This window comes from Hylobates moloch, unplaced genomic scaffold (assembly GCF_009828535.3).
Source record: "Hylobates moloch isolate HMO894 unplaced genomic scaffold, HMol_V3 SCAFFOLD_7, whole genome shotgun sequence".
NCBI classification, from domain to species: domain Eukaryota; kingdom Metazoa; phylum Chordata; class Mammalia; order Primates; family Hylobatidae; genus Hylobates; species Hylobates moloch.
Window position 1 is genome coordinate 8441336 of NW_026652282.1, and position 13017 is coordinate 8454352.

A 13017-nucleotide genomic window follows, 5' to 3' on the forward strand; every position below is an offset into this window, starting at 1 on the left:
TCTACCACCCAGAATATCCCCTTTTGTCCCTCCTCCAAAGGGTAACACAATCCCAACTCCTAACACTATGCATCATTTTTGCCTGTTTTTGAACTTTACATGAATAGAATTACGCACTATGTACTGTTTAGTGTATGGCTTCTTTCATTCAATAGTATTTCTGAAAAGATTCATCTATGTTGTTTGTTCTTTCTGATATATTGTATTTCATTGCATAAATGTATTACAATTTATTTACCGAAGCTACAGTCAGTAGATATGGATGACAGCTTCAGGGTTCTTCCAAAGAGTGCTACTATGAACATTCCTTTGTACACGTCTTTTGGAAATTCATGTCTGCATTTCTGCAGGGCATGTACCTAGGAATACGATAGTTGGGTGATAGAGTATTATATGTTCAGCTTTCATAAATACTTCCCAACAAGTTTCAAAAGTAGTTTTTTCAACTTATACTCCCATCTACAGTGTTTGGGGGTTGCAGTTGCTCACAGCCTCATCAAGACTTAGTATTATTTGTCTTGCCCATTTAAGACATTCTGGAGAAAACATAGTGAAATCTTGGTAATTTGCATTTCCCTACTGAAGTTCATCGCCTTTTCAAATATCCTCTCCCACACTGTGACTTGCTTCATTATTAATTTTATGGTGCTCTTTGATGAACACAAGTTATTAGTTTTCATGCAGTCCACTTTTTCTTTTTAATGAGTGCTTTTGTGTTTAAAAATTTGCTATCTTGGCCGGGCGCGGTGGCTCACGCTTGTAATCCCAGCACTTTGGGAGGCCGAGGCGGGCGGATCACGAGGTCAGGAGATCGAGACCACGGTGAAACCCCGTCTCTACTAAAAAAAATACAAAAAATTAGCCGGGCGTGGTGGCGGGCGCCTGTAGTCCCAGCTACTCGAGAGAGGCTGAGGCAAGAGAATGGCGTGAACCCGGGAGGCGGAGCTTGCAGTGAGCCGAGATTGCGCCACTGCATTCCAGCCTGGGCGACAGAGCGAGACTCCGTCTCAAAAAAAAAAAAAAAAAATTTGCTATCTTGAAAGTCATGAAGACATTCTTTCATGCTTTTGTTTAGATGTTTTATTCTTTTAACCTTGCACACATAGATCTACAATCCATCTGAAATTGATTTTTACATACGGTTGAAGTAGGAGATCAAGATTCCTTTTTTATATGGACATGCAATTGATCCAGCACCATTTATTAAAGAGATCATCTTTGCCTCACTGCACTGAAGCAACCCCCTTCCCACAATTCAAGTGGCATGTGTGGGTCTGTTACAGGACTCTATTCCAGCGGTCCCCAATCTTTTTGGTACCAGGGACTGGTTTTGTGGAAGTCAAGAGGGGCATGGTTCCGGAATGAAACAGTTCCACCTCAGATCATCAGGCATTAGTTAGAGTCTCATAAGGGGTGCACAGCCTAGATTCCTTGCATGTGCAGTTCACAATAGGGTTTGTGCTCCCATGAGAATCTAATGCCAATGCTGGTCTGACAGGAGGAGGAACTCAGATGGTAATGCTGGCTCGCCTGCAGCTCACCTCCTGCTGTGCAGACTGGCTCCTGACAGGCCACAGACTGGTACCAGTCCGCGGCCCAGGGCTTGGGGACCTCTGCTCTGTTCTTTTCAGTTTGTCTATTTGTCTTTTCTTACATCTGTACCACAGCATCTTAAATACTGCAGTTTTATAAGAAGCCACAATATCTGATGATAAAAGTCCTCTAGGTTTGTTCTGCTTTTTCAAAATTTTGGTGGCTGTTTCTGGCCCTTTTCATTTCTATATGAATTTTAGAATCTGCTTTTCAATTTTCAAAAAACTTCTAGGATTGCATTGTATTTATGAATCTATAGATCAATTTAGGGAGAGGTGCCATCTTTATAATATTAAGCTTCTCGATCTATAAATATGATGTATTCCTCCATTTACTTAGGTCTTTTTAAATTTCTCTTAATAATTACATGTTTTTCACATCTTCTATTAGATTCATTCTAGGTATTTGACCTTTTTGATACTGTTGTAAATGCTATTCCAAATTTCATCTTCTACTTGCTTATTGCTAGCATACAGAAACACAATTGACTTTGTATACAGCGACCTTACAGAGTATCTTTATAGCTTATCTACAGATAGAGTTTTGGGACTTTTTTCTGACATAGACAATTGTGTCATCTGAGAATAATGATAGCTTTATTTCTTCATTTTCAATCTCTATGCCTTTAATTCCTTGTATTTGCCTTATTGTTTCGACTAAGACCTCAATATTGTATAGAATTGAGGTAAAATGAGCATCCTGTCTTAGTCCCCATCTCAGGGGAAAAGCTTGCCATAATTCGTGCTAAGTGCAATGTTCTGCAATGATTTTTTTATCCCTAGATTTAAAATATTCATTACATGAGTAGTTTGCTTCATTTGAGAATCCATCTCTTTCTTATCAAAAAGGTAACCTTGAGTTCCTTTAAATTATTTAATTTAACAACATTCAGTAGTACTTGATAAATTTCTGGCATATGATTTTCACCTTGAATATTAATGTAATGTATACCAATATTTTTTAAGGAGTGTACCTCTGTTTTGCTGCTTGGATCTCGCCTATTTGTGTGTGTGTGTGTGTGTGTGTGTGTGTGTCTGTGTGTGTGTGTGTTTAAATAAAAGGAAATAAAAATATATAGACTTGGGTTTATGCTAAAGCTATTCAGGTTATTTATTTATTTATTTATTTAGAGGCTCACTCTAGCACCCAGGCCTCCCGAGTAGCTGGGATTACAGGCACATGCCACCCATGCCTGGCTAATTTTCTTTCTTTTTTTTTTTTTTAGTAAAGACGGGGTTTCACCATGTTGGCCAGGCTAGTCTTGAACTCCTGACCTCAGGTGATCCACCCACCTTGGCCACCCAAAGTGCTAGGATTACAGGCATGAATCATGGCACCCAGCCCACATTTTAAATTTAAACTAAAATGAGATCGGGATGATGTTTGAAGCCTGAAGATCCACTGATTCATTTTTTTTTTTCATTCAACAAGCAATTTTGAAGCAATTAGGATGCACCAAGAACCAGTCTCTGGGGACTTTGAAGGCTGACTATTTGCTAATTATTTTATTTAACAAGCTTTTTTTTTTTCCTCAAGAAATTATGATGTACCCAGAACTGTACAAGTCCCTGGAGATATGGAGGAGATCTCAAGGAGTTCCTATTGCGCAGGGAGAAAATGAGACATAAACAGATTTATCCTACAGTATGATAAACACAATAATAGAAGGATGCATGTGGAGATACACATAGGGGCCCCCAGCTCACCTTTGGCCAGGGGCAGTTGGCATCTGTGAAGACTTTGCACAGGAGATGATGCCTGAGTTGAAGCATAAAAGATAAATATGAACTGGGCAAAGGAATAGAGGTAGAAATATTGCATCAAAGTAAATGGCCAAAAGTAAACAAACAAAACAGCATTTGTTCATTCAACAAATATTTATTGAGTGCTTCCTATGTCACAGACATAGCATTTGGCATAAGGTTCTGATAAACAAAAATAGACATAGTCCCTGCTCTCCTGAGTAGCTTTCAGAAGTAGGGTAAGAGATATTTATAAAATCTTACTTGAGACCTTTTTTCCAAGTATTCACTAACCTCCAAACACATTCTTATAGTTTGAATATTATTACGTTACTAAAACAAAAATCAGTGTCTAATACATAGCTATAATTTCAGAGGCAGTTTTCCAACATTTTTAGTGGGAAGTCTCAGAAATTCATTTACAGTTTGATTTTTCCATCTTGGACTACAGTTTCTCTTTTTTTGAGACGAGGTCTCACTCTGTCGCTGAGGCTTAGGTGCAGTGGTATGATCATAGCTCACTGCAACCTTGAACTCCTGGACTCAAGTGATCCTCCCCCCTCAGCCTACAGAGTGGCTTGGACTAGAGGCATGTGCCACCAGGCCTGGCTAATTTTTTAAATTTTTATTTGTTAGAGATGGAGGTCTCACTATGTTGCCCGGGCTGGTCCTGAACTCCTGGCCTCTAGTGATCCTCCAATCTCTGTCACTCAAAGTTCTGGGATTACAGGCATGAGCCACTGTGCCTGGCAACTTAGACTACAGCTTCTGAATGAAACTGTTTTATAAGTGATGGTTAGGTTTACCCTCCAGGACTCAAAGCCTATTTAACCCATAATATACATGAGGTATTAATAGTTCTATTTCAAATACACTGAATCACTTATTATGTCATATCTATGAAAAAATGCTAGGCTCTGGGGACACATGTTTGCAAAAGATGACATAGCCCTGGGTCTCATAGAAGTTACAATTTAGTAGAAGAGACAAATAATTAAACAACCACACAAATGAATGTATGATGATGATCTGAGACGATGGCTATAAAATGAAGGGACCAGTGGAGACATAATGAAGCACCACAGCCTATCCTTTGGGTCTGGAAAGACCAATGTGGCAACCAGGCAAAGGAGCAGAGGAAGAACATTCTGGATAAGGTGTTAAAGGAACTGGGACAAGATCAGTGTGGGTGGTGTAGGGCAAGAGAGGAAGACAGTGGCATGAGAAAGGCCATGTCAAGACTATACTTTGCCTAGTGAGCCATGCCATTTCTTTCTAATAGCAAAAATAAGTCCCTGGGAGACTAAAAACAGTGCAGTTAGTATCATGATAGATTTACATATTAAAATGGTTCATCCTACCTACACTGTGAAAAAAAGATGCTACAGAGTCCATGTGAAGAAAAGACGCTACAGAGTCCAGTTGGATACAAGGCATCCAGTTAGAAGGTTTCCGTACTGATGCAGGAGAGGTGACAGTGGCTCACACCAGAGTGGCAGTAGTAGAGATGTAATAAAAGATTAATGAGCTAGAAAGCTACTTATGTAAGAAGACCTGGTTAGGGATTACTGAGAGGGTTGAGAGAAAGGGGTTGTCTAGAATGACTACACATTTTCAGGGCTACTTAGGAAGTAGAACTGATTAAATGTTAGGGGTGAGGGAGAAAAATGAATGGGCAGTATCCAGATAGATATACAGCTTGAACAATAGGATGGATGGTGATATAGCCATTAACATCAACTGAGACACAGCAGGAGGCTTAGGAAGAAAGGTGATGAGTTGCATTTTGGACTTGTTGCATTTAGATACGTTGGGTATTCCCTAGGTATGAGGCTAGCATATGATTACAGGATAGCACTCTGATACTTGAAGACTAGAGAAGAGACGTAGGTATGGGGAGTCATCATTTTGCAGGTTACACATGCCCCATCAGCGGGGTTGAGATGAGACTGTGGGGAAGCACGACTGTTAAGAAAACAGGGTTGCAGGTCTCATTACCTCTTGCATTAATTAATGCAGAGTCCAATTAATGAAAGTCCAAATTAACAAAAGAGTGCAACCTCTTTTCAGTAACATGTTTATACAGCTCCCAGTAATTTATACCTTGTCCATGCAATCTCCCTAGGTTTAACTGCTGGCTTTCCTCCAGGAAAGCAAAGTGACTGAGAATCAGATCCACTAGTCACCATTTTACTCCAATATAGTGAGATCATGTACTGAGTGAAGAAAAGCAGAATTATTTTCACACTTCAGCCTCTTTTGCAATCTTACTGTTCCTGTCTGAGAACTGGTCTTTCACCATTCTTTCTACTACTGCGACATACCAACGTGTATGGAACAGTACACCCAAGCCAGCCTCATTGTTTACCACTTTCAGGAAACGATTTGCAAACCCGAGACGGGATTAGAACACTCATTATAGCTAACATTTATTTGTTTCATTATTAAACTTTATTGAATATCAACAAAATGAAAAATTAGATTTGGTATAAATCTTGAGAAACTTTTATTTCAAGCCTTGTTAAAAACATGTCTAAAATAATTTGGTTCACTTTCCTGCTTTCCCGAAAACCACTACATAAAATATTGGCTATACCTGGAGGTATTCAGAAGGTTCTATTCATTAGAACTCTTGGTTGCAAGTGACAGAAACCTACCTGAACAATAAGCTGCTTTCTTTCCCCTTGACTTGTTTTCTCCCTGTGTCCAAGTAGCGAGAACATGGAATAATTCTCACTGGCCTTGTATTGCACCAAAGTGCCTTTTTGCCCAATCACCTTGGTGAGGAGATGAGATATTGCCTTGGATCATGCCTGGGCCATCTGCCCAACTTGTAGTCAGAAGAAAAGATCTGCTACCAGAATAAAGAAGATGGCAAATCTAACAAGACAGACTAAATATAGTCACTACAACACAATTCCCACGATGACGACGAGAATCCAGTACTTTGGGTAGCATGAAAAAAAGAAGTGACAATACCTCAGAATCATCACTTTGAATGTTGATTGTCATTGGAGACAATCATCTTAATAAGATTAGGGGTGAGATAAAAAAAGTCACTGTACATTCTTAGAATTTTTAAGGTTTTAAAGTCATCTTTGTAGTAAATTATTAATCTCTGGAAACTAAAATATGAAAATCATTTTCAGTTACTTTTTGATCTAAAAATTACCATTTTTAGTTTAGGTTTTACTATATATAATCCAAATATAATGAAGGATAATTTAGGTCAATAATTTTTAATTTGATAATTGAGCTAATATTTTCATGATCCATTAGTCATGGACTCATATGGTAATTTCCTCATGAGATTCTGTTTTAAAAAACAATGTCAGCCAGGTGAGGTGGCAAGTGCCTGTAGTCCCTGCTACTCAGGAGGCTGAAGTGGGAGGATGGCTTGAGGCCAGGAGTTTGAGGCTGTAGTGTACTATGATTTTATTTGTGAATAGCCACTGCACTCCAGCCTAGGCAACATAGCAACACTTGTCTCTAAAAGAGCAAACAAACAAAAACTGCCCCCTCAAACAAAACAAAAAACAATGTCAATATGATATCTTATGAACATTAATTATAGATTTGAGTAAAGAGGAAGCTGTATCTAGCCATGGTTCCTGGGAGAACTGAAAGCTAATAATAAATACTCAATGTAGCCTGATTCTTTTTACCACTCTTTCTTCAAAAACTTAACAAAAATTAATTACAAAGATGAGAAAGCCGCTTTTCAAATATGATAAAAACAGAGAATGCTGTTTTTAAGAGTCACTCACTGAAATATGACCAAGAAACTAATAATTTCCAGAATATATTTCAACAGCAAAATTTGCAATTTATGTATATTTTGTTCCTCTGTCATGGTTCACCAACAGTTCATAATGTACAATTAATAGTAGTTTTATTGTTCATAATACATCATCATTTTTATATGAAATTAGTCAAGGACAGTTGTTATATTCAGAAACATCATGTGAGTCTTAAGTAAAGCAAATTTCAGGTGAATAAGACATTCAATCTTCCTTTTAAAATTCTTCTGCCAAATTTCAAATAGGCTTTAATGTTTCAGAGGTCTTGGCATTTGAAGGTTGTCATCTAGTTAACATTTTTTAAACCCGACTTGATATTTTGAACCTTTTTGAAAATGATTTTGTGTAAATTTCTCTGGAATTTCAACTGTAAGGATAGTTTTCTAATCTGGCTTTTGTAGCTGATATGACTCAATCTCATGAAGACTAAAATGATTATATGACTGCAAGTTCAGTACCCTTTTTAATGCAAATAATATTCTCTATGTTTGTGTGAATTTGATATGTCACAGGTGCAGAAAGCATTGATTACATAGCTGTACAAAGACAGAGATATTTGAAACCTCCTTAGAGTTTTACAAGCCTTTTTAAAAGCTTGTAAAACTTGGGATATTAACAAATGGAGAAAGTGGGACATGGATATTAGATAGAACCAGATTGGAAAACACCTTGCCCTTCTGACGTTTATTCATGTGCTACCTTGGGTAAGCCCCTTAACATTTCTGAGCCTTAGTTTTTTGTTTTTTGTTTTTTTTTTTTTTTGAGACGGAGTCTCACTCTGTCTCCCAGGCTGGAGTGCAGTAGCGCAATCTCGGCTCACTGCAAGCTCCGCCTCCCAGGTTACGCCATTCTCCTGCCTCAGCCTCTCCGAGTAGCTGGGACTACAGGCGCCCACCACCACGCCTGGCTAATTTTTTTGTATTTTTAGTAGAGACGGGGTTTCACCGTGGTCTCGATCTCCTGACCTCGTGATCCGCCCGCCTGGGCCTCCCAAAGTGCTGGGATTACAAGCGTGAGCCACCGCACCCGGCCAGTTTTCTTGTTTTTAAGTGCAGATAACAATTATCTAGTTCAGAGGATTGTTTATGGGCTAAAAAAATATGACATGTGGAAAAGTTGGCATGTAGCCACTCAATAAATAGCTGCTTTTATTATTTGGTTCTGTTAAATGGAATAAACCTCAGCTTTGAATGTTTAATCTTGAATAAGAAGGTTGAGGACCTAAAGTTACTTTTTAAGCTTGTACCAGGGCCAAATCTTATGCCCAAGGTGGCTTTACTCAAACTTGCCAATAGATGTAAATAATCATTCTCACCATCTTCAAAAGTATCCACTGACCCTAAGTACAGTGTCACAAATGTGCAAACTGACTACATTCTACAGCTCTGAATTCATCAGAACCCAATTATATCCTGAATGTTGGCCATTAAGGTTGTTGATCATACAACAGGAAAGCCTGACAAGTACCTGCCTCAGTTTATACCTGAAACAGAACACTGGGCTTCATCTGTACAGTAAGAATTTCAGTTTTTGAATTCACAGATGCTGGAATCCCACTCTGATATTTCACTTCAATGAGTCAAAGCTGCAGCTGTAAAAAGCTCCTCAGGTCACCCAAATTCTGTTTTTTAATGTGTTTGTCTGTTACCATACTGTTCACAGTTTTTCCATGTCAGTAAATATCTTTCTACATAAATGGTTTCATAATATAGGTGTGCTGCTGGACTTTGTTTCAAACTCGCAAGATAGACATCATGTATGTTAATACTCTTGCTATTTATAAAGTGACAGTGACTTGAGTCTTGAATCTTACAGCCCAAGCCCAGCCACATCGTTTTGTGGAGAGGTATGCTTACCAGCATCATTGGCTTTGGTGTCAGCCTGAACTCACACCCCATCTTTGGACAAGTCAGTTAGCAATGCAGGTCCCTGTTTCTACCTCTGTTAAACGAGGGTGATCATAACACCACCTCTTAAGCTTTCGAGAATGACTGGATCTGAATATGTCAAGCGCTTAGCAGAATGCCTATCACATAGAAAACACTCAATAAACCTTAATGATTGAGGAAAAACTAGGCAGCCTCTGACATCCAGGAGCTGGCCCGGCATGAACAGCTGGGCCTGGCTATTCTCATATTGATCATAAACAGTGTCATAGAATATCAGGTGAAACCACTTAGCGACCATGATGGATCATGACAAGAACAAGACCACTCCAACCATGCCTGAACACAGGCAAAACACAACTACTGTCCAAACCCCAAATCCAAAACAGTCCCTTCTCCTGGCTAATATGAGTGATAGCCACTTCTTTACCAATCACAGCTTCAGCTGCAATCTGGTCTTTCCTCCTCCTAGGTAAGATGTAATCAAATACCCAATCCTAAAATCCCCTCTTCATGACACCATCAAATGCAGAGGAAAACCTTACTTCCTTAACTCCTTCCCAAGGAGAAGGGCTTCAAGCCACCAAATCACGGAACACAAGCTCAAGTCTTCCAATAAGCCTTTTCTAACTCCCTCACTGAGGCTCCCCACAACTTCCCAAGGTACGCCTTCTCCCTGGCTGAAATAAACAATATACAACTTGTTCAACTCAAGTTCAACAAGTGTGTTCCTAGTGGTCTTTGGCTGGAGGGCACTGATGGCAGTATTCTGGAACGCTTTCTCCACAATATAGCCACAATGTAGGTAGCTTGGTTTTTACCTTGGAACTACATCCCTATAACATCTGAAGAATTACGAGTGGAAACCCAGAAGCAGTGAAAGTCAACTCCACTTGACCTGAGAAGCACCAACAAGGATTAAGGATTAAGAAGCATTGCAACTTTTGTAAAAGGATCACTATAACTTTTATCAGCATATTCATTAGCCACAAAATACATTCTTAGGATGTAGGTCTGCATATCACCTAAGACCAAAAGAAGAAAAAAAATCTAATTGTAAGGTCATCCAACTCTAAGGTCAAAGTTGTAAGATCATAGATTATTCTTAACTTTACAAATGGGTTATTCCAGAAATTCATTTAAAGTTTGTTTCTAACCTAAAAGAGACATTTTAGTTGAAACCATATCATAAATGGTAACTAGGTTTACCCTTCATTCCCAAAGCCTACTGAATACTGAATACATGTGAAACAATATTTCAAATGCAACATCAATTATGTCTACATGTCCATGGAAAAATGCATTCTCACCATCAGAGATCTGTCTCATCAGTATCACCAAAATTAGCAATTGACATCATACCAGGTGCCAATAACCTAACTCTACAACTGCAGGAGGGGCGTGATCAGGATGCTTTTGCTGCATGGAGGTTTATTATGTCGCAGAGCAAGAAGTTTGGCGTTAAGCATCAGGATTAGTTAATTTAGTGAGCCAGGGGCTCAACAGCTCCCCAATGACCCAGGTGAGCGAGTGCTAGCCTTGGGCTCTCATCCTCAGAGCCTCAGTGATGATGGCCAGCTCGGTGGTGCCAAGGTGGCTACAGCACTGACACCCTCCCCAACCCCGCATTCTGATGCAGACGATAACACTCAGTGAGGAAGAGGAGACTTTATGCCAGATGTATTTCTTTTGGGGGGAGGCAGGTGGAAAATATTTTCCAGAAGTACTCACAGGTCACCATTTTAACTCACTATAAGAATTTCTCATTGGCCAGGCATGTATCACATGACCATACTTAAACCAATCACTCACTGTAAGAGGAAGGGGATTGCCGGGATTGGTTTAGACCAGTAGTTCTCGGCCCCGCCTGCACAGTGGAATCGCCTGGGAACTTTGGAAACAAAATTCCAACCTCTGGCAACAGTATTTTAACAAGTTTTCAAAATTCCCCAGCTGTTCCAAATGTATACCCAGAAGTGAGTCCTACTGTATTAGCCCGATCAAGTTTCCCTCCAGCCCTGGTGGGAGGTCTGCTCTAACAATGTGGGATGGCAAACACCTGAACAAAATTGGGCCTCTGCCAGCGGGGTGGCGGGCAACGCAACTAACTGGATCCCGCACTGCACTCACCTTGCTAAGAGAAGCAATTCCTGTAGGTGACCTATAATGAGAAACCAAAAGATTTGTTATAAGATGTAATGGTTATCTTAATCCTGACAAAAACAAGACCATTCTATAATCATGCCCAAATACAGACGAAACTACTGTCCAAACCTCAAAAACTAGAAAATGAGGAAAACACCTAAGCTGCAATTCAAGAGTGCCTTCCTCTCTGGAGCTTTTTCACCCTCCTCCTAGAGAGAAGTAAGCTCTTCTGTCTCCTCTATTCCACACCAGCTTTATCAGGGTATGCACACAAAGCTTGAACTTGATTGCTTGCTGCTCTGCCCTCCTGAAATGTGCCCTCTGGGAGGACAGGGGTAATGTATGTATTCTACTTTGTGTGTCTAGCAACCAGCACACAGGAGGTCCAGTAAGTATTTGTTGAATGAATGAATGAATGAATGAATGGGGGACACGGAGAAACAGATAAGAAATGCCTAATGTTAAGATCAAATATTTACCCAGCCCTTTTATGTCAGGCACTACACAAAGCCATGTACACTGAATTGACTCACTGACTCCTAAAAAAAACCCTATGAAGTAGGAGCCACGATTTCCTTCATTTTAAACATGAACAAAGTGCATTACAAAGAGACTAACCACTTGTCCATGGTCACAAGCTAGAAAGTGACAAGCATGGGACTGGGTCCTGGAGAGTCGTTTGCAGAGCTGGCCATGTTCTTAACCTTTACACCCGAGAGGAAAAATGATGTCCTGCATTAAGGGTGGAGCCCTCTCTAGTGGATCCTAATCTGGAGGAGGACTGTAAGGGGTGCTGCCATTGGCAGGCTTTTTAACTTTTAGGTTCCTGAAGACTTTTGTATTCTTGGACTTTTTAGAGGAACAGCGAAAGAGGAATTCCTCAATGACATAAGAAGGCGTGGAAATGGGGAGAAACAAAGGAAAGCATCTAAAATCCTATCCCTGAAAGTGTAGAGCCTGCAGCAGAACTCTCCAATCATGGGCAGGAAAAATAAAAAGGTGAATACTTCAGTTATGGTTTACACAGGACGTGCAATTACGTGTGCTTCCAAGCCACCCCTGCCATTTGTGGGGAACACCACCATCTACTGTTCTCATCTCTGATAAGCCACAACCTGGAGAGGAATCATGGTTCCAGTTCTAGTTTCTGCACCGTATTACCCCAAAGGCCATTTGACCATCTTCCCCCAACCTTTAACTCCTCTGTATAGCCTTATTCTGGCGGATGCAGCTATTACTCACCCAATTCGTTAGGCCAGAAAACCTGGAAGTTTCTCAAGATTCCTCCTTCCCTCTCCTTCGCATCCAATTGGCCACTGAGTTTTGTGGGTTCTATTTCCTGAATCAATCTGTTCATTCATTCCATATTGATTATGTGCCACGAATACGCCGTGATGAATTGGATAAGACCCCTACCCCCAGCTTCAAAGAGCTTACTGTCTTAATGAGGTCATTTTGCAAATGAACAACCCATTCTACAGCACAGTGGTACATGCAAGAAAGGGGTTAAGTAGAGTCCTGGGAGGGAACACCTCAGGGCTTTATGATTCATCTTGGGAAGCCTGAGGGCTTTTCTGTTGGCAATGCCCACGCTGAAATGTGAAGGATGTATACCAGGAACCTGGTGAAGGAAGCGTGCGGAGGGGAAGCAAATGCAACTTTCTGGAGGCTAGAACTGAGTAGGGGAAGTTCACCAGGTCCGCAGAGATTAGCCTGGAAGCTGGTCTCCAGCCCGGTCCTAATCCAGTAATTATATTCCAAAACTCAAAAGAAAAAGCCCAGCACCGTCCTTCCTGTCCCTGGAAGTTTGTCCTTCAAGTCTCCCATCACTTGTCATTCGCTCATCAAGTA